The sequence below is a fragment of the Sarcophilus harrisii genome, chromosome 1 (assembly GCF_902635505.1).
Source record: "Sarcophilus harrisii chromosome 1, mSarHar1.11, whole genome shotgun sequence".
Taxonomy (NCBI): Eukaryota; Metazoa; Chordata; class Mammalia; order Dasyuromorphia; family Dasyuridae; genus Sarcophilus; species Sarcophilus harrisii.
Window position 1 is genome coordinate 310,167,595 of NC_045426.1, and position 22,176 is coordinate 310,189,770.

The 22,176-nt window shown below is 34.8% G+C and overlaps 1 protein-coding gene across 20 annotated transcripts in view; it reads right to left on the reverse strand.

Annotated features, from left to right (window-relative positions):
* RBFOX1 (RNA binding fox-1 homolog 1) overlaps positions 1–22,176 on the reverse strand; it is a 1,689,737-nt gene that overhangs the window by 879,409 nt on the left and 788,152 nt on the right. Inside the window, exon 1 of one of the 20 annotated variants that reach the window (XM_031951543.1) lies at positions 480–703. The exons of the other annotated variants lie outside the window; for them this stretch is intronic. The gene's annotated coding sequence lies outside the window, so the exon portion shown is untranslated. Of the gene's footprint in view, positions 1–479; positions 704–22,176 lie in introns of those variants that run through there. 20 annotated transcript variants of the gene reach the window in all.

Sequence of the window (22,176 nt, forward strand, 5' to 3'; positions counted from 1 at the left end):
TGGAGTGTCAGATGTGGTTGTAACGGTTCTGGGAGGGGGAGGACCAGAACTGGGACTTGATTATTACAAGACTTTCTCAATAGAAAACTCCTTCTGCCAGTGTGAATTGGCACCTGCTTAGTCTTGAAGAATTTGCTGGGACACTGAGAGATTAGGTGACTTGTTTAGGATCACAAAACCAGGATGGATCAAAAGCAGAATTTGGAGCCAGATCTTTCCAACTTCAAGGCCATTTCTCTTCTCATTATACCGCATTATCTCTCCCAGTTCAATTTACACAGTATAAATTACCATAAAATTAGGCGACTCTTTTGAAAATTCCTTTAGTTACAATATGCTGTACAAAAGTGAGACTAGAGAAGGCTTTAATGAATGGTGGGAGATAACTGGAGTTGGAGATGAACAGATCCAGAACAGAGGAAGGTCAAGGGACTAAGGAATCTTAGTATAGAAGAGACTGCACCATTGATTTGTCTTACCCCAGAAAGTCAAGGATTCATAAGGGAGAAATATCTCTTCTCTGAGTTCATGTAGTGGGTAACTGCTGCCAAATAGGTATTTACTGCAATACAGAAATTATGGAGGTTAAAAACTTTTTTATTATTATGCTAAGCAAAGATTTAGGATTCAGAGAAAAGTTGAACAATAATAAGGATTCTGACAAGACTTCCTATATGCAAAATTACATCAAAGTCATAGAAAAATCACATATATATGAATGTGTGTATGTATTTATATACAGACATATACATATTTACATACAATAATCTTGTACATTCTTTTCAGGGCAAAAAAGTGAAAGATGATAGATCCATAATTCCATACTTCCTTCAGTTGTCATAAAATTTGAACAAATGAATGAGTCATAATCTCATATATCCCCTAAGGAAACACACTTTAATAATATCTATAGGTAAAGTGAATCAGGTTAAAGATCAAAACTACATTTAGAAGATTCATAAATGGGCTGATTGAAAAAGAGGATTTATGTGTCTGTAAGGAGTCTGGGACAGTTGAGAGTCTTTCTCTTCTAATCTAAAGAATGTTGAAGGCTCTAAGTAAATTTTCTCATTCCATGGGATGGGTTGGGTCAGCTAAGGTAAATGCTAAGCCAAAATTTGCAGGAAGAATGAAATGAATCCAAAATTTCCATACAGCTCATAGGAACCTAAAATCATTAATCCAGAGATGAAGAGGGCCTTAGATGTCATCAAAAGGTACCCTCATTATACAGATGAGGTGCATAAAGTTTAAATGAACTTACCTAGGGCCTCATGCTTTCTAAGTACATAAATAAGGATTCAACCTCATGTTTTTTCTGACTTTAGTCTTATGGTTCTATCCATTAAAATTCTGTTAGGGTTGGGAAATAAATATAGAATTTAATAATGAATTAGAAAAATTGGACTTAAGGGAAATCCCTTTTTATTTGTTATATTATATTTTGGGTAGAAGGAGAAAGAGGTGAGAGAGAGGGAAATCAAGAATAAAAGGACAACACAGGAAGTAGGAATAAAAACTACCAAGTGAATTCTCACAGTTATCTGTATTAAGGAAAACCTATTAAACCCCAGAAAGTAACAAAATGCATTGGAGAAGGCAAAACCTTGGTTTTGCCATTTATGGCTTTTTTAACCTTAAACAAATCATTGGACTTTTTATAATAAAAGGATTATTAGGAAGACCAAATGAGATTATCAATGTAAAGATGCTTTATAAATTGATCTACAAATGCAGATATATTTGGGAATTAGAAAACACAAAGAAGAATGAGACCATTTTTGTTTGTCATTTTCAAATGCTCTTAGGTTAAGAATGTCAGCCATGGGAAAGAGCTTTATCCTTTCCTCTTTAAAAAAATAGTTTTCTTAAAGTGTTAAAAAAAATAGTTTTCACTTTTCTTTCAAATAAATTTCTTGATGGAGGAAGCGTGGGGGATATCAAAAGACTGTATCTTCCCTTGACTCGTAGAGATCCAAAGCTCCCTAGGTTATAAAACGAGCTCAGCCAGTGATGAAACTCTGAGGCACAGGTAAAAAATTTGAAATGTGACAAAAAAGTAAGATCCACTTCCTATGACTTCCTATTTCTCTTTGATTCTGACACAACAAAAAGAGCAATGGCCCTGGAATAAGACTAAAAAACTTCAAGTTCCATTTCTTTAAAACATGGGCAAGAAATTCAACCTTTTTGGGTCTCATTATCCTTATTTATAAAGTGAGAAAGTGAAGCTAAAAATCCTGTAAGAGTCTTTCTAGCTCTGAATCTAGAAAATGATAATTTGGACTCAAATCCTTCCTCTTTTACTACTATCTGCACGACCTTGGAAAAAATTTTTCTTCTTTTCTTCTCAGTATTTTATCTGTAAAATGGGAGAGTGGGATACAGAACTTCAAGACCTCTTTAAGTTCTAATTCTATGGCTCTGCCTGTAGCCAAAAAGAAGACCTTTTATCAACACAATCGTTTTCCTATCATCTGTTTATTTTGTTCTAAAGATGGGGCTTATAAACTTCAAGAACTCCACTATAATTTTATTCCAATGTATCATCACAGAATGGAGGTGCTTTTGGGATGTTAAAGGTTATGTCAATCTTGTTAACCTACTGATTTTATATACCAAGGTACTTAGCATATAGGCCTGATGGCAGATTATCACCTAAAGAATCAGCCCAATTTAATTTGGGTAAGTCTATCATTAGAGGAGTGCCTCCACCTGATGTAGTTTCCTTCTAACCCCCCATAGTATGCACTCATGAAAATCAATAGGCATGGAGAAAGGTATGTGTAGCATTAGGGAATGGAGAAACTGCACAACTGAAATTACAAATGCCTGAAATGGGGAAGTAATAGTATATCAGGAGGATGTTACAGACACAAATCACATGACAAAAGTCTCTCAAGTTTCTCGTATGGTCAATGCAAAAAGATATCTTTTTAATATCTTAGATCATAGCAACTCACTGAATAGCTAAAGCTAAAGGGTAGTGATGTAAGAAATACTGCTACCCTAAAAAGTGGTTTATGGTAATGTGTCTTAAGGGTCTGTTCTTGGCAATTCAATTTTTTTGTGAAAACATAGATGGTCTATTATAATTTTAGATAACATGAATGTGGGATAGAAAATATGTTTGGATGTCAAAAAAAAAAAGACCAGCAAGTTAAACAATTACCAAAAAAACCAAACAACTGGAATGTTATAGTAAAACAGTAGTTGATGCAGAAAAATGATATAGAGATTTGGGGGATTAGGCAGAAAAATGACAGAGATTTTTGGAATCGACATGTGTTATTTGCATTTTATGGAAGCCCCTAGAGCAATGATTCTATGCTTGATTAAAAGAAACATGTGTACTAAACTCTCTCCTAGTCAGACAATACCTGAATTATGGAATTTATTTCTGAGAACCAATCTTTTAGGGAGGATAATTAGAAGCTAGGTTATTTCCAGAAAAGGGTAATCAAAATCTTTAAGAGATTGGGAATTATATCATATGAATAAATGGAAGGAAGAGGAAATCCATTAAATGGAGAAAACTTTGAAGGACATATTTTAGCTCCATGTATCTGAAATGTAGCTGCTATGAAGACAGATTAGACTAGTTTTGCTTGGCCACAAAGGGTAGAATTCCCCTGAATCATCTCTTCTCCAGACTACCAATTCCAATTTCCTTCAATAGCTCCTCCTATGACAAAGACTCATATGATATGAAGTATCACCATCTTGGATACTATCCTTTGTGGATATTTTGGAAGTAATAGGCAATCAGTGAAACTTATTAAGTAGAGGTGTGGTATGGGCAAAGTTATATTTCAGAAACTTGATGGAGTCAAAAGTTAGGTGTGACCTTCCTAAAAACTAAGCAAAGAATCCAGAGAAGAGATAGGTAAGAGAAGAAATAGAATTCCATGAAAAGAAGTTAGATGGAATAGTGGAAAGAGTGCTGGGTCTGAAGTCAGGAAGATTCATTTTCATGAGTTCAGATCCACCTTTAAATATTTATTAGTTGTGTAATCCTGGACAAATCCCTTAACCCTATTTGCTTCAGTTCTTCAATTGTAAAATGATCTGGGGAAGGAAATGGCAAATTACTCCAGTGTCTTTGCCAAGAAAGTCCCAAATGTGGTCAAAGAGTTGGACACAACTTCAAAGACCTCAATCACAGTAGCATGAAAGTCTAGAGAGAAGAGGCTATCACGGAGAAGAGAGTGAACAACAGTATCAAAGATTATTTGTTAATTTCTTCACTAAAATATAAATTTCTTGAAGGGAGGGAGTGTTTTTGCCTTTCTTTGAGTCTCTAGGACTTAGCACTAGCACATTGTAAGCACTGAAATGTTCATAAATTGACTGGTGGGTATTTTTCCCTGGAGAGATTTAAATAAAGACTGGGTGTTATAAATGTTATAAAGAATTTTGATAATTCTCTCAACTCCAAGATTATTTTAAAAAATCTTACTTTGGACTTAACTGCCCCAATACTTTCTTCTTTTTCCTCACTTGAAGAAATAACCTATATACAAAACCTCCTTTCTCTTAATGCTAATCTTAATTCCTTCACTGAGAAAAAAAATCTTGTCAAATGAAGAGTTCTGTGGATATGTCCTCTCAACACTTGTATCTTTAGCTTTTCTAAAGTTAGTGTGATGGAAAATAAAAGGTTCACTAACTCCAGTGCCTTGAAAGACTTATTTTTACTTCTTGCCAAGGAATGAGGTTGCATTTTTGAAACTCAAAATAAAGTATGTATTTTATTCAAAACCTTTGTCCTGAAAGTTTCTTAAATTCCAAGTTTTCAAGAGAAGCTCTGAGTAATTTCTGCCCCACTACTGGCATACTCACTGACAACTGTGGAGTTACAGAAGTCATAAAACAGTAAACAGTCAAAATACTTGTGATTGTGAAAACTTTGGAAGAATTTGTGTCTCCAAGCCAAAATAACCAGACAGCAATTTAGTATAGACTAGTGGAAAGTGTATTAACTACTCTTGGATTTAGGAAAATGTAGGATATAATCTTGCTTTGCTCAGTTTCTATCTATATGACCATATATTTTAGCTACAAAATTAGAATGGTCTTACCTAGATTATCTACCAAATGGGAAAAAAAAATCATGAATTTTAAGCCAGGAGAGACTTGAGAAGACATTCAATTTTAAATACATTTTAAAGGGAAAGAAACTGTGATCTAGAGAATCAGAACAACATAGGTCCAATTATTTCAGAACCTGTGCTTGTTACATAGCACCACCTTTAACAATGCTATAGGAGATCGTTAAATAAGATAATGGGTATGTGAATGGCGTAATACTAAACCCCCTACTCTCTTTTCCTTCTCTCTACTCTCTCTGTCTCTGTTTCTCTTTCTTTCTCTCTTCCCTTTCTCCCTTCCTCTCTCTCTTTCTCCTTTCTTTCTTCTCCCTCTCCCCCTCCTCTTCCCCCTTCCCTCCCCTTTTATTTCCCTCCCTCCCTCCCTCCCTCCATCCTTTCTTTCCTCTTTCACTCCCTGCAGATTAACTTGTACAAAGCTCTATCCCTTTCCTTGCTTTTGCTTTTACCCTTCCTCATATGCCATACTAGAATGTAATCCCCTTGAGGTCAGGGTCTTTCTTTTGAATAATATTTGTATTTTTAACCCTTAGCACTGTGCTTGGAATAAAGTGCTTAATACTTGCTAGTTGACTGATTAAATTACTTTGCAAACTTTAAAATATCATTATATAAATGCCAATGATGCTTTATTATTATTATTATTATTATTTAGTACTTCCTTTGGAAAAGAGCATCATCACTTCTAGGAATAAGATCTAGCTATACTTAATGTTTATTTTATTTTATATTATTGCTTTAGTGGATTCCTTAGTCTTTATTATTCTCAACATTCCTCCCCCAAACCTCCATGACCAAAATATATGCCTAAATTATATCTATTACTAAACTATTTCTCTCACCAGATACAAAATGAAATGACAACTGCCCTGAAAGACAAAACACATTCTCAAACAAAAGAGGTATTTGAGTTAAGTTTGTCAGAAGCCAAAGCAGATTAAGATGGTCAAAACTGCATTAATTTAATGTCTGCTTTCACTTTAAAATCTTTTGGAAAAGTTCCTTGCTTCCAGTAATGTGGACAGTTTGATATATTAGAGGTCCAAGAAAGAGGTTATCCCTTACTCATCAGTATTACTAGTAACAGTGTCAAAGCTTTCCTGCTGAGTGCCCACAGTTCCAATGCCTAACCACGGTGGGGTTGGAATCTGGTTCACTGATGTGCAAATGTTGTGTGAAGAGAAACTTCTGTCCTTCTGCAATCAGTAATACTTAAGACCTTGGATGTTAAGTCAGTTAAACAATTTAGCGCCTACCATAGCCTTCAAATGGGAAACACTATAGATATAAAAACAAAAACAAGCAATGGTTCCTGCCCTCAAGAAACTTGGAGTCTCCTTAGGTCTCTCAAGAAACAGCAAGATTACTGAGAAAAGAGTTACTTGTTTCAGGGTTATTTTTTATTTGTTTGTTGTTTTGTTTTCCAGTACTGTTTGTGTTCATAAATCTAGCTTCTTTGGCAATTTATTTACAAAGCCACTGTCTGATTTTTGGCATCAGTGGAATGGGACTATTTTTCTAATTGTATTTGCTAATGAAAATAACTTAATAAATGTAAAGAATTTTCTTAAAGAAAAACATATTTATTTCTTCTTGGGATTCACAATTAGTAATACTATGGGAGAAGTTTGGAAATAGAGAAAAGTCTGGCTAAAAACCATGGCAAATATCAAATACAAGAATTTGGTTAGGTTATAAATGGTAGAAAAATTGTCAAGAAGACAGAATGGGGAGGAAAGATGATATTTATCTCAAAAGCAGGTATCTGGACCTTAAAGGAATGAATGAATGAATGATCTAAAGAGTTGGATGCTTCTAGGTGTTCGTGGGAATGCTCTATTATCACACATCCAAAAGAATTTTGAAGAGGGAAGGGGTGTTGCAAGTGCATAGTGAGTCACAAGGAGTCCAAGCCCTCCATTCAAAATAAAATCCTTCCTCCTAACAATGCAGTGATTGTGAATTTTTAGTCACATCCTCAGAAAATGATCACAAAGTGAAGGAATTGGTAAAGTCTAGTTTCAGTAAACAGGAGCAGTACTAATATCTAGCATTTATACATCGCTTTAAGGTTTTCAAAGAGTTTTACATATATTATCTCATTTGATCCTCACAGCAACTCTGGAAGGTAGGTGTTATTATCACCTCCATTTTACAGATGAGGAAAACAGAGATGAAGTAACTTTTCATACAGCTACTAAGTGTCTGGTGCAGGATAGAATTGCTTTGGATTGACAAAGTATCTTCTCTTCCCCCGGATTTTTAACAAATGCTTCTAAAATACCTAATCTAAAGTTTCATAATGGGGTCTTGCAATGGAAATTTAAATGGCATTTTGACAGCTTTCCAGAGACAGCTGGGATGAAATATTTTGCTTCTTGGTGAATTGTTTTCTCTCACGGTTTGAATTTTCTAAAGTAGAAAGAATAGAGTAGCTGATGCTCCAAAGAGGCCTAAAATGCTTCTCTGATGTCCCCTAAAATACAGGTTGGGAAACTGAAGCAGGGGATGCTTGAGGATTTCAGTGATAGAAAGAAATCCAGAAGGTAGGTCTCCAGTCAAAGGTCCTGCCCCTCACAAAAAATCATTTGTTTCATGCAGTTCCTTATTATGACTTCCTCACATTTTGCTGATCTGTTCATTTGGACCTGAAAGACATCTTTGCTACATCCACCCACTCATTTATCAATTTTTGCTTAAACTCAATCAGCAATACATCTTATCAACGCAGGAGCTCCCTCAAGTGGTGAAACTGGGCAACTGCAGGCTATAGACTAAGAAAAACAAAAATGACTCTCACTGGTTTGCTTTCTAACATTGTTTTTACTAATAGAACAACAGAACGATGTAAGAACTGCCTGTATAGTCACACCTCCACTAATAGCAAAAATGTTCTTTGCCTAGTATGTCATGTACTGAGAGAAAGGTTGGGGAGAAGAGCTTGGGGAGCTTAGGTATATGTGTGTTAAGGGATTATAGCTGACATCAAAAGGGAGAATAATTATATGAAAATATTAAATAAATAAAATATAATTCAGGACCTAGAAATATATATATTTGAGAGCCTTAGACAAAAAAGGATCTAAGGGAGAGCAAGGACTCATCTCCACTTAGGAAGGGGAAAATCTAGAATGAGACAGAATACCAACATTTGGTACACACTCAAGAAATAATTAACTGAGTTCCTGCCTCTGAGAAGGGAGAGGTCAAAAATTAAAAAAAATGGCAGGATTCTAATTTTATTAGATTTACTGTAAAATCTATTTTTTAAGTCTCATTAATTATCTTGCTCTTGTGACTTGAAAAATTTTCAGCTCAATTATTTGCCTTCTTTGTTAAGATGTCATAAAAATAATAAAGAAAGGAAGGTGGGACTTACATTTAGAAAAGCTGAGTCTGAATTCAGACTCCAACCTTTCCTATCTGTATGACCTTAAGCAAGTACTTTCATCAATTTGTATCTTCATTTCCTAAGCTGTCAAATGGAGATGATAATATTTGCAGAATCTGCCTTGCAGTATTGTTCTGAGTAAATTGCATTGTAAACTATCAAAGACCATATCAATAAGACTAGCTAGCATTTATATATATAGCTTTAAGATTTGTAAAGTGCTCTGAGCATCTCGTTTCATCCTCACCACAACCTTGTGAGGTAGACACCATTTTTATTCCCATTTTCCCCAAAGTATTTTTCCAAAGTATTCCTATTCCCAACGTAACTTACTTCAGAGTCATATAGCTGGTAAATGCCAAAGTCAGGATTTAAACTCACGCATGTCTTCCTGACTTCAAGACCCAAACTCTGTTCCCTATACTGTCTAGTTACCTTTAACAACTCACATAAACTGTCAAAGATTAATGAATACGCTCACTATCACCTTAATCCTCGCCTCACTGTGATTTGGAGTTAATTCTAGAGCCTTCATGAGTAGAGCCAATGCTTTGGCAGTTCCCTATAAATTCTGAATTTGGTTCAATTAAACAAATACTTATTAGGCTTCTGTTATGTGCAATGTGAGCTTGGACTATGGCAAGGGACAGAACAGGTGTAAAAGCCTAGCAGGTGTCAAGGAACAGAGATTTTGAACCAAGGGTACATGAAGGAACCTTCTGAGTGAGATCAATTAACCAACATTTAATAAGTAACTACTATGTGCCTGGGAGGAATACATACAACAAAAATTATAAAGTCTCTGACTTCAAGGACCTTATAGTCTTTGTCTATATTCAAAGGCTTTGGCCAGCCCAGCTAAAACTTGGAGTGGGCCAAACACCAGACTTGGAGTTAGGAAAACCTGCTTTTAAATTCTACTTTAGATACTTACTAGCTGTGTGATCCTGGGCAAGTCATTTCATCTCTAAATCCCTCATATGTAAAATTAGGATAATAACAGACCTATCTCCCATGGTGGTTGTGAGGATCAAATGAGATAAAGTGCTTTATATTTATAGGGTGAGATATGTATGTATGTATGAATATTTTGGCCCATAGTTAACTCCAGTCACAAAAGTATAAAGGACTTGTAAGGTAGGGGAAATAACTACAGGAAAGAAATGGGCATTTTTGGAAATACTTGAAGAATGATGATGATAATTAAACAGAGACAATATTTACTGCTGTTATCTTGTATATCTTAATTCTCCAAGGTCTGCTATCATCCACTCATAAAATTTCAGTCACAAGGGATCACCTAGCCAAACCCATGCTTAAAAATAACCCACCACCACAACACACCTGACAAGTGGTCAGACACCCTCTCCTTCCAGACCATCAGTATTAGAAGTATCTCCTGAGACTGTGAGATCCATTTTGGGACAGCTATAAATATTAGGAAAAAATTTCCTAATATTAGTCATGAATTTACTCTCTTGCAAATTTCTCCCATTATATCTATCTGTGCTCTTGAAGGTCAAACCTAACATCTCCTCCATATGGCACCTTTTAGTGTTTGAGTATACTTACGAATGATATTCTTCTCTGAGTTTTTTCCCTCCAGCCTACAAATTGCAAACTTTTTCCAACAGAACCTCATATAGCATGGACTTTAGCAATGTAAATCTTGGAGTCATTCAGTCTGATGTCCTAGAGTTATTAACACAGTGCATACATTTATATCACAGAAATGACCTATTTAGGGGTGAGGTATGAAGACCATTGATCCACAATATGGCCACTTACACCACCAATTCAGATGAGCAAAATGGCTATATCTTTTATTCTAATGAGGGGAGGGAAGGTTGATCTGAAGGCAATGAGAAGTTAAATGTTCTGTCTGATGTCACAGGGTTGGTATGTGTTAGAAGCAAAACGTCAGGCCGGGTTTTTCTGACCCCCAAATCTGTCCTTTTCTCACTAGGCCTGGCTACCATTCTGGAAACATCCTGAATATTAAGTAGCAACTAGTTTTTCTCTTAGATGCAAATGTAAATGCATGCAAAATGTAAATTCATGCAAAATATTTTAAAAATTGGGACACAATAAAAACTTTATAGAGTGAACTGACACCTAGTTTAAACATGGTGCCTGTACTGCAGCCCCAGTAGTAAATTTACAGGCTTATTTGGAAGGGAAAATAATCCCTTCAGGATCTATTTCAAAACCAAACAGAGAAACACTAGATGCCACTTAATATTCATGGACATTTGCACTACTCCGAAGGATAAACATTCCACCTGATTTATCCCATGAGGCCCATGTAGTCTGGCTCATCACATTTTTCTTTCATGAAGTGAACATCATAGAACTTTCACCCATAGGTCACATCTGTCAGTCACTGATGAAACAAAACTTTAGGAGACATACTTGACAACATTCATTCCATTTGTAGGAATGTCTATCAATGGGGCCCCCAAAACAATTCTGAGATGCACAAGAATGTCTATATATACAAGATGTCTAGGGATGAGGGGTGATTATAGTTCTACAAGCATCTCTTATTAAGTTCTATTATATGTCATGCCATATGGATACAAAAGCAAAAATCAAATAGATCCTGTCCCCAAAGAGTTTACCTTCTATTGAATTGCTGACCTAGGTATCTCCAAATGGTACAGTGTCTCTGGTCCTGAAAATGCAATTCATTGATACAATGATATAAGTTTTATTATGCATTTTGATTTGCAAAAACTTACAAATCTACCCATGAAAGGGTTATTTTCATTTTACATAGGAGCAGTGAAATGAAGCATAATATTTGTAATAATATAGCTAGTAAACAGAGATGGGGATCAAATTCTTGTCTCCCAACTCCAAGCTCCAGGTACTTCCTAACTGTACCTTGGATGTTCAATTTGTAGATAATGAATACTAGTTCTTCTATTTCTTTCACCATGTTTTTAAAGGTTGAGGTAAAACTAATAGTTCAGAAACAAAGTACTGCTAAACTGTTACTGCTATCTGGGTCTTTGGCAAGATGGATATATTCACCCACTTCAGAATCCCCAAAGCTATGGACACAGAGCTGGACAACTAAGAAGTGATAGGACAGAAAATGGGGGGAAAGAGGACAGTAGTGATGGGTTAAAATCCAAATATAATTGATTGTAAGTAGAACCAAGAGAGCAAGAAAAGTAGTTATTAGATCATTATTCATTCATTCAGTAAATATTTATTAAGTTCTTACTATATAGAATACATTCTGTTGTTTTGATAAAATTACAAAAATGATTTTCAGTAAGCCTCCAAAGACTCCAGTAAAACCCTACTTTCTACAAGAAGCCTTTCCTGATCCTCCTTAATGCTAGTACCTTCCCTCTGCTGACTAGCTCCAAATTATTCGGCATATTTCTTGTTGGTCCACAGTTCTTTGTTATGTTTATCCTATTGGATTCCTTGGGAACTGGGATTGTCTTTTTTGTCTTGCTTTGTATTCTCCAGGCCTCAGGCTCAGGAACTGGCATATAAAAGATAATTTAATAAATACTTCTTATTTACTTGATTTACTCTCCATAAAATTAGAGATTTAAAGCCAGAATTAACCTTAGAGTTCTTCTAACTCAACACCTTCCTTTTTACAGATGAGGAAACTGGGTCCCAAAGACATCAAACTCATGGAGGAGACCTGAGAAAGGTCCTTAAAGAAGAAGAGAGTCATACATTCATCATCTGGAAACCTTATTCTTTTATAGAAGAGAATTTTTCAAAAGCTTCAAGGGAAACCAAATTCTATTTGAGAGAAAACTAGAAGCACTAGATGTCTAGTTACATAAAGCTCAATCAGTGACAAGCTGGTCTACTCATACTCACGGTATTTATTCATCTGGACAAAGGTATTTCTCTCTAATTCTGCACTTTCTAGAAAGGCAGTGGTGTGATGGATTACACCTGAGGTGATATCACTTCTCCATAAGATCAAAATGAAAGTCTTGGCAGTGAAAGTACTCCTTAAAAGCCACTGCTCTCCATGATTGCCCTCATCTCTGCAAAGGATACTGTTTCTAAGGACCAATTCCAAGGGAAAACAAAATTTCTCTGCTACTCTATACAAAATTTTCTGCAGACCTGTCTCATGGAGATTTGAACTTTGACATACCCTCCAAGTAATACTCAAAGATGGCATTTGTGAGGTTGATTTTATGTCACATAATTTTAAAGAATTTTCTCTCTCTTGCACTCAGTTTCCCTTTTTGTACAATGATGACATTGGAAGATCTCTAAGTCCTTTCCAGTTTTAAATTCTGATCTAAAATTCCCACTGAGAGACAATGGGATGTAATAGAAAGAGTGGCAGGCCAGGAAGCAAAAGACCTAATTCAAGCCTCAGTTGTATCCCTTATTATCACTTAAGTGTTCTTAAATTTTTCTGGGTTCTCAGTTTGAACCATCTACAAACTGGAAACACTGACACTTCCTTTTTTCTTCTTCCTAGGTTTGTTATATTTTATACTCAAAATGTTCAAAAAATAATTTTTTATATCGCCCCCTCAAAAAAACCCCTCAAAACCCATTCCTCCTCCACATTTTCTTCCTTGAGTTGAGAGCATCCACTTCCTTCTATGTATTCAATTTTTTAACTCCTGAATCATCCTTGAACTTTCTTTCTTCCCCAGCAGACCAGCCTACCTAATCATTTGTTATGGCTTATAAATTCTCCCTCCCAAACATCCCATTCCCTCCTATCAACTTACTTGCCATTAACCCTGTTCTGGTTCTCATTATCTTTCATTAGGACTACTGTAATAGTTTCCTAACTGGTCTTCCAGATTCCAGTATAACCCTTTCTAATTTCATTTTCACACAGTGACAAAATTGACATTTCTAACCCATACATTTGATCATATCATTCTTTGACTTGAAAACTGTCAGTGGTATCCTGTTTTGGCTAGCATTAAACAACAAAATCTTCAGCCTCACATTTAGTAACCTCTATAATCTTGTTTTCACTTTTCTTCCTAGCCTTTTAAAAATATCATTCCCCTTCATGCATTTTGTATTCCACTGAAACTGGCTTATAACATATTCTCTGTACAATACATTCCTTCTCTTGATTCCAAACCTTTGCAAATACAATTTCTCTTGCCAGGAATGGATTCCTTTCTCAATTAGGTCTCTTAGAACTTGTACTTTACTTCAAAATAGAAAATGTACCATTTTCTAAACAAAGGTCTCTCCTGAACCCTTGCAAGTGGTTAATATTATCTTTCTCTTAAAATTTCTTTACACTTAGTTATCTGTGGATATGTTTAATCTATTGCATATAAAATATGTTTAATCTATTGCATATAAAAACTAAAATAGACATGATGAATACTTAGGGAGGAGGAAGCAAACATAATCCTTGCTTACTTACTGGGAGAGAGAATGGATCTTTCTCATCTAATATAGGGGAAAGAACTTTGGATGGACTGAGACATAGACGAACTGACGTTCTAATCTTGACTTTCCCATTTTCTAGCTGGGTGACCTTCATCTCCATGGGCCTCAATTTTACATATGTAATATATGGAAGTTGGATTAAATTTCCAGTTCTTTGACACTACAAAGAGTTGATACAACTTTTTTTTTTAAAGAAAATAATGGCCATGTCTTTCCTTTAATAATGCATTTCTATCTAAACAAGGAACCACTGATCGTTCATTCCAACTGTTCCTGGAAGAATAATTTGTTTCTACAGACTCATAAACACAGCCCACATTATTAAAGTATATGCATTTGAAGGCAATTATATTTTAGGTAGTGAAATAATATGAACAGGAAAGCTCAAGTAACAAGAGTCTTCATCTTCCACATGGTATTGATCTAACCATCTAGTAGAAAAGGAGGGCTCATTCTAATTGTGTAAATTTCAAACAATTTCAGGGAGAAAAGGAAAGGGTCCATTGTGCTCCTACAACTTGAAAGCAACATTTTCCCTCTCTGTGTGAATGCCCTTAGTCTAGACAATTCCAGTGATTTAGTTTGTTATGCACTAATCTACTCACTTCCTCCAAGCAAAATGACTCAGTAACTTCCCTTCTTCTGCCCATCTCACCCTACTTCAAACATTCTGCCAAGCTGTGGGCATCAATTCCAAAATGCCCTAACCTACCTTCATAGATTATCCGTCCTCCATCAAGCCTTAGCCAACCAATTCAAACAATAAATAAACCTATAATTGTGGCAGGTTGACTGAGACTTTGACCCAGAACATTGCCATTTAGGAGGCATAGACATTTAAGATATTCCTTTGCACAGAAGTAATATAATAACTAATGTCCCTTTCTATTCAACAGAACAATCATGTGACATAGTGGCTAGAGCATTTGAAGTCAGGAGGAAGACCTGAATTCAAATGGCCTCTAGCACTTATTAGATATGTGACCTTGGATAAGTCATTTCTCTATTTGCCTCAGTTTCTTCCTCTATAAAAATGAGTTGGAGAAGGAAATAGAAAGTTACTTGAGTATCTTTGCAAAAAAAAATCCCAAATTGGTCACAGTTAGATGTGATTGAAACAATGTGCATCAACAATTCAATTGAATTTGTATTTATTACATTTTTTTTCAAAATGTTATAAATTAAAAACTGGTTTCAGGAATGTTTCCTACTCTTTGGACAGATTTGTGTGGCTTACTCCAAGGACCACAATCTATAGTTATGGGTCTGGTGGTGAGAATTCCTTTTAACATAAAACTCCTTTCATTTCTTTTTCTTTCATTACCCCTCTAAATAGATTCACCCCTTATTGGTTTACATAAAACATACATTAATTGAACTGATAGAATATTTATTGAAAATAATATCAAATTATATCACTATAGTTCTCAGTACCATCTTTATAGGTACACAGGGCTTTATGTGTTTTCATTTGCAGAAGCATAAAATATTAAGAGATAAATTATTCTTATAGATCATTTAAGGCTTCCTCTTACTTTCAAGGAGCTCCTAGTGCAAAAATGGAAAGCAGATATTCTTGTTAAAATCTTATTCAAAATCATTAAAAACTTTGAACAAGGATTCAGAAATATGAAAAAAAATTAAATTCCTTTGTTAGTAACACCAAAGCAATAGTTTTTAACGAGGAAAATATAATTAATACTATAATCTTTATGACTTCATCAAGGATAAAAAGGTATGCATGTAAGGGGGCAAGGAATATTAATTTAGAAGAGTGCTTAAATGTTATTCAGATCAACTGTGTAATTTTAAAGAAAATTATTTTAAGAGAGTAAACTACTGAGTAGCAAGAAAGCTGAAAGCTGGGTCAGTGAATTGCAAGATCATGGAGCTAGAGCTGGAAAAGTCCTTAAAAGTAATTTATCTAACTCTTTTGTCTTATAAATGATAATGGGGAAAGAAACATCCTATGCACCTGGATGTAGCATATGGATAGAGCACAGAGATAATTTTAAAAATCAGTAAGGCTATAATTTTCTGGGTTTATTCTTTTCTTATAAAGGGAAGCACATTTCTGTGATATATGTCCCTTTACAGAAATAGTTTCTATAGGAAGAGTTTTTCATTTGAATATATATCTATATATATATATATCTATATATCTATATATAATTTGTTATTACCCTTATGGCCATAGTTTTAAGTTCTGCCTTATTATTAAATAATGTAATATATTAATATGGAAGCTATAGTAGAAATCCAGTTAGGTGGTGGGCTTTTTGTTTGTTTATTTTGTTTTAACAAGCTGATGACTTGAGAGTTTAAACAGATGCCTGTCTGGGAATATAAATAAATCTAGCAAACAAAGACTGTAAAATCTTATTTGTTTGGACTTCACTAACTTGAAATATATTTCAACTATGTTGAATTATCAAAGTCCAAGTCAGTCAACTTTCTCTCTCTCCCTCCCTCCCTCATCTCTGTCTCTATCTCTGTCTCTGTCTCCCTCTTTCTCTCTCTCACATACAAATATATGTGTTTATTTATTATATACATTCTCATATACATGTAAATGTGTATATATATATATATGTATGTGTATATGTATGTACACACTTGTATCTGTATTTGTTTCTAATTTCTATATATGTATATCTTTAACTTGGTTGAATTATCTGTAAGGAAAAGAATTGCCAAGAATATTAATTGGGTAAACAAGATTGCAGGAGATAGACATGTTTATTCTACATATAAAAGTACATTATTTTTCAAGGAGTATATAAAATGGAAAACTGTCATTGAATGCAAGAATATTGCTAATTACAGAGTTTTATCTGTTCTTTAAAACATTTTCTACAGGAGCATTACTTAGAAAGTATACTTGAAAATAATAAAATTATAATTCTTGAAAAACTTCCTATAATTCAGAATTTTAAAAATGCCATGCTTTTTTCTGTTTCCCAACTCCTTAACTATTCAGACCAACAAAATTTTACTATATATACTAAAATTTATGTTCAATATTATCTGCCTATTTTAATTCTAAGTCCTTGTAAGTTGGGTCTGAGTCCTGTCTCTAGAATTGGGCCTTTACCACTTCATAAAAAGGGCAACCAAGTGACACAAGGATAGAGTGTCAGAAAGATATCTTCCTGATTTCAAACCTGGATGAGTCACTCAACTTTGCATCAGTCCCTCATCTGTAAACTGAGCTGGAGAAGGAACGGCTCCAGTATCTTTGCCAAGAAAACCCTAAATGAGATCAAGAAGAGTTGGGCAGGACTGAAAAGTTACTGAACAACAATAACAACACTTTATAAATGCCAGTGGGATTGAAATGTATTTTCTGCTTAATATGCAATAGAAAGTCATTAGTTTTAATGAAAGAAAACTGTGGACTTAAAAAAGAACATAATAAAGAGTAAATTCATAAAAAGGATCCTAATAATTGTTTTTTACTAATCATTATTTTTTGCTAGGACCTACGGTTTCTCTTTAGCAGAGATATAGCCATTGGGCTATATTCTCCCTGTCTTCTACTTACTTCACAATAGAAGTTTAGTTTATGCCTTCCCTCTTCCAGGTTAAAAGGTAGCATTAGAAATGTAGGAAGACAAGAAGATTTTTTTTTTCTTGCTAGGCAAAAAGAGCACCAAAGCAATGAGATTTTGCTATTAATTGACATACATAATAAAGGCAGGAATATTAGCTAGGTATTTGGAGAACATATTTCTTCACTCCTAAGCTTACCTTTTGTTCTTCTGAATTGCTAGTAAGCTAAAACTGAGGGGATCGTGGGAATATCCAACTCCAAATTAGAGAGTTATCTGTTACAGAGGTTTTTGACATCCAGGTTAGAGAAAGGAATCTGAAAGACTTAATAATAGCCTCAGTGCAATATATTCAAAGGTCTAACTACTTGCCCTTTATTGGAAGAGGTTCTTTTTACCATACTATGGCAAACAGGACTCATGTGGCCAGGGGAAAGAAGAGTTCTGCAGGTAGAAGCAGGAAACAATGGCCTCTATGCCCTTTTCAGTTCAGGGAGTAGTTAAACACTTTCTAAGTATAATAAGTTCTGTGCTAAATACAAGGAAGGAAAAAAAAATGAAACAAGAAGTCCCTTTTCATGATATATGGTATTTTAATGGGGTGTATAACATATACACAGATTATTAAGAATAAAATCATTTGAAAAGAGTAACATTAGAAAAACTTTCCACAAGTAGTGGTACCTGAACTAAACCCTGAAAGAAGTTAAGGATTCTAAGAAGTGAAGGGAAATTAGGAGGACATTTCTGGGTCAGGAGGACAGATGAGATAAAGGTGTAGTGGTGAGAGATGGAATTCCAAATTCAGAGAAGAGCAAATGGGCAAGTTTGACTAAATCTTAAGGTACCTAAGAGAGGACTAAGGTAGAATAAGTCTGTTAAGACTGGGTGGAGCTTAAAAGATTAGCTGAGCAAAATAATGGTTTGGTCATATATACTTATTGTGTATCTAATTTATATTTTAATATATTTAACATCTACTGGTCATCCTGCCATCTGGGGTAGGGGGTAGGGAAAGGAGGGGAAAAAGTGGAACAAGAGGTTTGGCAATTGTCAATGCTGTAAAGTTACCCATACATATAACCTGTAAATAAAAGGCTATTAAATAAAAAAAAAAAAGATTAGCTGAGGAATGTGTTATGAGCATGGATACAGATATAGATATGAAGCTAGATGCTGTAGTTGATAGAGTGCTGGGCTTGGAATTAGGAAGGTTGATCTTTATGAGTTCAAATCTGTCCTCAGACACTGGACAACTCACTTAACCCTGTTTTCCTCAATTTCCTCATCTGTAAAATGTGCTAGAGAAAGAAATGGCAAACCACTCCAATATTTTTGCCAAGAAAACTTCAAATAGGATCAATTTTTTTAAAAGTCTACATTAATCCTGACTATCAGGCACTAACAAGGGTCCCCATATAAAAAAGTAAACCTAAAAAAGTCATTTATAATTCTGCATATTACAACATTGGCACTTTTGTAATTTTCATACCTCTACTTTTGGCTCTAAACCCAACCATGTCATTATTTCCTTGGTTTCATAAAAATGACAAATATTTCTTAATTTTCACATCCCCATCAAGTAGTCAACTTTCAAATAATACTAATCAATTCAAAGTCTTCTTTGGGTAGCTTAAAAAGGGAGATAAAGCCATTTCCCACTCTCATTTTGAAGTCCCAATAAAAATTTCAACTCACATTCCATTGTAGGTTATTAAGAGAAAGATAACTTGGAAAACTTTCCAAAATGCTTTATTTTGATGAATCCTTGAAGGTGTCCCATATCCCAGGTGATCAATATTGTAATGAAGACAAAAAATGAAATCGCTACTTCTACAGCATCTGGAAGATGTATGAGTTTCCAAAAAGCTATTTCTAGGTACTTTTATTCACATGGAAAGGTAAAGCTCAGTAACTCCTACTGTGTTTGCTTTTTGCCAGTTAGAAGAAGGAAAGAAACAGTCATTTATGAAATGCCTACTACGTGACAAGTCCTGTGCTTTTTATTGTGTAAATATCTCATTTGATCCTCAAAGTGACCCTGAGAGTGCTATTGTTATCTCCATTTCATAGCTGAACAAACTGAGGTAACCAATGAAATGGTTAATAATTGTCTGAAGCCAAATTTGGACTCCAGATCCAGAACTCTATCTATTGTACCACCTACCTGTCTTTGAACACATTAATTAGAAACAGAAGACATTTGTTTAATCAATTCGTTTAAATGGCTTATATCTTCACAGAACATACAGAACCAGCAAATATCATAGAGGTCACAATAGCAGGAAACATGGGAGACCAGGGAAAAATGAATGAAGTGTTGAATGAATGCTGAGCATAGCTGTTTGAGGTCTCATGACCATAAAGATACATTTACTACTAGCTGCTGGTCTTCTTTATTCCAAGGCCATATACTGCTCTTTGTTCCCAAATTCTAAGGTCTAGTAGAAAGATAGACTATCCCAGAAAAAAAGTGCTATTTATTTATTTTCTAATGAACAGATAAAAGTTATAAGGCCCCAAACTGCACCAGGAAAATTACTAAGCCAGAAGAATACCTTGGGCTTTAGTCTAACCTATTCTTTTCAGTGATTATGCTCATGAGATTTTTCCAGATGTTTCCAGACAACTCTCTGATTTGGGATTCAAAAACTCCTGATTTAATCCTGGATGATGAGCCAGTGACTCCCAAACCCATTTCAGAGACTACACAGAAAATTCTCCAGCAGGTGGGTGGAGGTGGTGTATGTAGGAGAAAAAAGAGTTAGTCTCAAGATCATCTTTTCAGATGAATAAGTGACTTGAAATAAGCAGAGTCTATATTTCAGGTCTTTATTACATATATCTACCAACAACAAAACCTCTGACTTTTGTGCTATATTTTAGCCAGCACAAAACTTTGATTCTCTTCCCATACTTACTATGGGGTGGGGGAAACATTACTCATAAATGAATATAGAGAACAGCCTGTTCTTTAAGAAAATAAATTATTTAATATTTACTGTGATGTGATTCTTCCAAAATTAAGTTTTAAAAATAAATGGTGAATATTATAGAAGCTATTAAATTCCCTGAAGAGTCATACATGCTACTTCTCTTTCCTGGCTCAATTAGCTGGTCTGAGTGTGATCATACCATTCCCATGGCTATCCCTCAAGTTCTGGAGTTACTCTTGCCTTACCTCCAACCTTAAAATCAGTTCACTCTTTCCCTGTATGTAATAATAAATCACATTCTATAATCTTCTATTGTTATATTTTTATCTGGCTATCTGGTTGGTCTACATATATTATGTACATGGGTAACCACATTTATATCTAAGACGTCAGATTGTGTCAAACTCCTCACTGCAAGTATAAGGATCAAAATGATCCCTAATTTAGAGTCATGCCAATTTTTCTATTGATCAATGTATATTTGGATAGGGGAGAAGCTAACTTGTTGATTCTACCTTTATCCACAGTAATCCACATATTAAACTAATTTAATTTATCCCATTTATATTTTCTGAATCTGTCTTAAATTGCAAAAATCACAACTCCTCACTTAATGAGGGAAAAGACAGTTTTCAATATTTCCTCTGTATATTATGTAACCATATGAGAGGTAATTCAGGAGACTCCTTGATCAATCTGATAATCATTTTATGAGATCTTAAGTTATGGCCCTTGTTGAAGGCTTCTTAAGGGTTAACTCCCCACAGGGTAGATTTACATAGTGACACTTTATTTATTGTATTTCAGAAATTGAAATCATGGTCTCATGACTAATTTTCTGCTCCCAACTATCAATAAAAAATAGAAAATTGTAGGAGGAACACAGGACATGCAATCCATACTTTCCTAAGAGAACTCAGGAGGAGAATCCAAACACCCTCAGTTCCTAGATGTGGTTTTTAATTTTATTTCTTTTTTCTGGGCATAGCTCAGGGACAAGAGTTTCTGAAAGTATTTATTTCCATGAAAATTTTAGAATTCCCAAGAATTGGAGACTCTACCATCTGTATTTTAGAAGAAGAAGAGTTCATAGAATGTATGCTTCTTTGTAAAGGAAGAGGGAGACATTTTAAAAATCTTTTGGTTTAAATTAAAAATTAAGAGGAATTGGTAGAGAGAGAACCCTTATCCACCCAGGCAATGTTTATTTTGCTAAGATTTAGTGAGAGCAGGTGATAGATCTACATACGCAGAATGGTATTCTGAGGCCTGAGAAGATTGTAGAGAATCCACAGAAAAGGGACTCATCAGAATTATTGGGGGCTGCTTTAATAAAAATATTAAAGTTCACTGCCTCATTGGAGGCTGCTGATGGGGCTACTTTAGCACTTTATACTTTTTTACCCATGAAATCCTGTAAATCCTTAGTACTCTACACATTTTCTGTGGAGTGAAATAAAGACTGTTTCATATCCAATAATCATTCTATATATCCAGTTCCTATGTGGGAGAAGAGGACCCTGTTGCCCATATTTTGGGAAATTGAAGCTTATTTTCAGCTTTGTTTTTCAGATGTTCACGGATTATCTGCAGATAGAGGCAATGAGCCAAAGAGAGAAACACATACTCTTGAGGATCAGTTCAAGGATCAGACATGGTCTATATGAGCTTAGTGTCTTTGGGGAACAAGATATGCATTATGGAACTACTTGCCAGAAACGAAAGCAGGAGAACCAAATGAGATAATGGATGTAAAATACTACATT